Here is a 5,064-nt window from a genome sequence, read left to right as displayed (position 1 = left end):
AACATATTCAAGATAGTGATCTAATAATGTTCCAGGGACCTTGAAAGCCATCGGGCCTATCTTGTACCGGATCTCCTCACTGGTAAACAAGAATACCCTGAAGACTCTGGCAGGAGCACTCATTCAAGGGTACTACGACTATGCTTGCACCTCATGGTACCAAAGCATCTCAAAGGCGCTAAAAACAAAATTACAAACATCTCAAAACAAACTGGTCAGACTACTGCTTGACCTTACTCCTAGAACCCACCTCACCCCTGCCCACTTTGACAACCTAGGATGGCTTAGAGTAGACGACAGAGTACAGCAACTTGCAATGGGCCTGGTCTACAAGATACACTACACGACCAAGGTACCCATGTACATGTCAAAATACTTCCCAAAGGTCAGTGAATACCACGATCACAACACCAGAGGGAGCTCCACAAATCATGTTAAACCCAGATTCGGCTCAAACAAGGGACTAAACACGTTTCGCAATTATGCCACATCAATGTGGAACGCACTACCCAAAGCTGTAAAGGAATGTGAATCACTACCCACTTTCAAAAACACTCTCAAAAAACACCTACGGGAGACTGCAATTCGAAACTGGCCCATGTAAATGTCCTAACACAACCCCCTCCAATGTACAGTAAAAATGACCAAGTATGGTCTTGTCAATATTCCAATGTACAGTGTTGCTTGTACAGTTGTACAGTGCCCCCCCCCCCCACCCCTCCTACCCAACCTCCTACCCAATGAGTGAGGAACAGCATGGATTGTGCTAAGAAAGCACTCCACCAATGGACAACATCATTGGTAAGTAGGACACAGGGCTAGGCTTCCAAAAATCCGAACTATCCCTTTAAGACATACATTAGTGCATTGAACTTCATTTGTAGGACCTTACTCCATGGCTGTATTATTATGTACTTAGGCAAATTACAATCTGTCTCCATAGTCTAGCCTCGTCAACATTGTGCATACTACCAAGGGAGGGGGGGGGGGGCACTAAGGGTCTGTTTTGAGATAGGGCTCTCCAAGTGGATGTCTGTTGTTTTGTGTGAGTGAAAAAAGGGAGGGAGGGAGTGTGCATGTGTGTCTGTGTGTGTGGATTGGAGTGGGGGTTGAGGTAGGTTCGGAGGGTTTGATGGTGCAGGATGAGAGGAAACAGTTGGAACTCAGTGATGCATTTTGAAGGGGCTGTGTGTGTGTGTGTGTGTGTGTGTGTGTGTGTGTGGGTGTGTGTTTCAAGGGTTGGGTCTGCTCAGTTTGCAGTACTTTTTAGAGACAGTAACAGATAACGACTAATCTTCTTTACCAGCTGCCATCTGTTTTGACAACCCCCCCCCCCCCCCGCAATTGCATTGTCCTCTCTATCTCTCGCTCGCTTCCTCTCTCTCTTGTCTCTATACCCTCTCAAGTGTCTCTCTGTCTTTCCATTGACCTCCTCATATACTTTTTCTATCCTTCTCTCCTTTCTTTTTCACTCATAACGGGGGAACCTGTCGTCACAAGCCAGAGTTCTTTTTTCAAATCCTCTTGTTCCCGGTTCCTCCCCCTCCCCTATATAATCTGCTTAAGCTATATCCAAGTGTCGGCCTCTCCCACACTCCCATAGAAAAGCATGCCCTTCGTGTGGGGCTCCATTCCAAACGTGCTGGTGCCTGCTTTCCTAGGTCCGTTTGGTCATGCTAGCTGTAGCAACAATGGCAGTCAGAGGTTCTCCTGCTTCTTATACTCGCTCTAGTATATTTTCCTCGTACGGTCAACATATTTCGGCTGGACACGGAGCGGCAATAGGCGGGTAATTTTGTCTCAGGTTTTGTTGATATTTTGTGACGGCAAAACGTTAGTGTCCTTCTGTGGCCTTCTGGACTGAGGAGGAAACGACTTTGTTTGTACACACGGACGATAACAGAAACTCTCAAAACGTCCTACCGTGTCTGTGTTGTACACACGGACGATAACAGAAACTGCCAAAACATCCCAGTGAAATCAGAGGCCAAGTCTTATACATGTGGCATTTATTTCTTTAACTTTCATTTGACTTTTACAAGGCTCACGCAGCCCCTAAACCGAAAGGCCAATGGATCTTTTTTTTTTTTGGAAGTGTTATGCTTTGCTTGACGCAACGGCCCCGCTGGTATAATAATAATCCATTACTCCTCATAACAGGCTCACACTTTCTTTGCCTTTCTATACATGCACTGGAGTCCTGACCTTAACTGCACATTAACTCAATCTGCGCAGTCCACGTATATATACGCGTTTGTTCGACAACCGTTGAACGCCAATCACATATATCATTTTGGTCCGTTTTCCTTTTTTTCGATTTTAATATTCTATTCAGTGTCACGGAGGTCTATGTTACCGTTAAAAGGCAAACTGGGACCCCGAGGGTGCAGTACCGGCCAGATCCTGCTAGGTGGCAGTATCAAGAGTGCAGTAAACCCTGTTCCAGACTTTGTGTTACATCTAAACCCCTCCGGGTGGAGAATTTTGGTCCAGGCAAGCCTAGCGGTTCACCCGATCACATTGAAACGTGTCCAGGACACTCGATGCATGTGTTGTGCCGCATTATGTTGGGAACCAGATGGACATCAATACTGGAAATCACGATCAGACAATTGGAATATTCTTTTTGGAATAACCCAGATCAAAAGTAAGGACTATCTGACGTCAATTCCACCTTGATCCTACGATGATTTCATATAGATCCAGCTGATCAGCGTGTGCGGTGTTCAAAACGAATGCCATTACTGGCGATCAAAGCATCAAAAAACGACCCCCCCCCCCTTTCATGCATTCATGATGAAACACAATACCTATTATATACATTTGATTTGGAAATAGTAGCGTGTCCAGGGATGAAACGCCAATGCTTTTAGCAGAATTCACGTAGCACCCTATAACTCAGCTTTAGCTTTAGCCCGGATCACTCTGAAATTATACAATATTCACCACGGGATAACACATGTCCGATGGAAGATACTCACTCAAATTACCATAGTATTGTTGTCACAATCACGGCGAGAGCCTCCATCTCTCCGCCTGCTTCCACACCCTTATATGGGCAGCTTCCGACTCCATCCTCTGTCTGTATTGCCTGCCTTGTCCTAACCTCTGTTCTCCCTGTGCCCAGGACCGTCACTCTCGGCCGACGCTGTCTCCTGATGTACCACCCGCCCGGACGTTCCTGAGAACCTCAAGCAAGAGTCACTACTCGTCCAAAGTCGCAGATTCTTGTATATTCTCTATTGCCTTGTCTGCTTGGTACCCAAAGGAATTAAAACCTACCTAAAACGCTCCATTCTCTCTCTCCCTGTGTTCTGCTATTGGGCTCCGCCACCGCTGCCCTAACAATTGTCTCCATAGCTATAATATAGATATAGCTCTACAAACAAGGTGACCCACCCTATCTTTAAAACGTGGCCCAGTAAGAACGGGATATGGGTAATGGCTGGCATGAATGAGTTAACCGGAGGGGCTGTATGTGCGAACGCAAACATTCACATTATTTCACACTGAGTTTACCCTCACAGCACCCAAGTCGTAAGTCCATGCAATGGCAAACTGAGCCATGTCGGAACAGGCGTGCGCCTCTGAGACTGCAGAAAAGTAGTATTTATATTAAATGTATGCTTCGCACAGTGTTTTAGCCTGTATGAAATGTTTATTAACGTTTATGTCAGTTGATTGTAAACCATTTATATAGTTTCATGACGTAAAATCCCTGTTTTTTGCTCTGCATGGAACACTGATCACTTATTTCACTCTATACAGAATTCCGTTGACCCTTGTTTAATTTAATTTCAAACCTTTATTTTAACTAGAAGGAAATTGAGGTTGCCCTCATTTGCAAGATGTCGAATTACATGCCAGTTAAATAAATATTTCAAATTGTGACCTTCTATACACAGGCGGTAGACTAGTTTTCTCTTTTCTGCATCATGCCCTCGCCTAAACCAAGCGTGGTTTTTCCACATGTGTGAACACGTCTGCCACAGAGAATCACATGCTGTATCAGTCATTTTGAGAAGCGTACAAGTCATTTATCACATTGCAACTGATAGAGTACTGATAATGATAAATGGTAAATGATGCATTTATATAGTGCTTTCATCCAAAGCGCTTTACAATTTTGTTCCTCACATTCACCCATTCACTCGAACCGGGAACCTTCAGATTACCAGACGACTACCTACTGACCACTGTCGCTCTACCTACTGAGCCCCCCCCCCCCACTTATGTAGTAAATTGTACATATATAAAGTGTTTTTTTTCTTTTTTTTTTATCAAGTTTTAATATAGAGCGTATCGAACATAAACATTGCAAAATGTATTGAGCAAAAAGCATTCTCGCACGGGTCAACAGTGCTAACTAGAATTTCCCTTGAACAGGCAGAAAGCTCCCCAGTGACTAGGTACAGTACGTTCAACACACGCATTGTAGTGATAGACTGTATCTCTAATCGCATGTCCTGCTTATTAGTGAATGCGGTTTGTATGACCACGCATCCGTACTGTGATATTAGTGACACTATTTCAATCTAATCCCTGTGTTTGTCGTGATTCAGCTAATTTGACATCCAATGGCATTGGCTAACATCAGCCAATGACTCTCCTCCACTCTCTCGCTGGCTGACTAACTGACTTAACTAACAAACGCTAATGTCACATTTGTCATGGATCTGGCGACACCGAGATGTACTCTAATGGATCTCTCACCATTCAGAGGAGCATGTTCACTTAGATATACAGATCAGTGTTCCTCATCCGGGGGGATGAGTACTCCACAGGCTAGACTGCACCCCGGGGGTAACGCCCTTGCCTTCACGTCTACATAGACGAGCTGAGTTCAAACCGCGGTGGACTCCTTGACATTCGCAGTGTGTGTGCAGCGCTCTGAGAACTCAGCCGGTGGCCTTTCTGCTCTGCTCCTATTGAGGAGGCACTTTTAATTTGGCAGCAGAGACTCAATTTGACACACATGAACAGCATTCACATTAAACTCAATGGGGAATCTTGGCTCTGAAACAAAACAAAACAGTATGTTAATTTGCGCCACACACGCGTCGC

Source organism: Notolepis coatsorum, assembly GCF_963971535.1.
Source record: "Notolepis coatsorum genome assembly, chromosome: 11".
NCBI lineage: Eukaryota > Metazoa > Chordata > Actinopteri > Aulopiformes > Paralepididae > Notolepis > Notolepis coatsorum.
The sequence above is the reverse complement of the archived record's forward strand: the minus strand, read 5'-3'. Positions refer to the sequence as shown.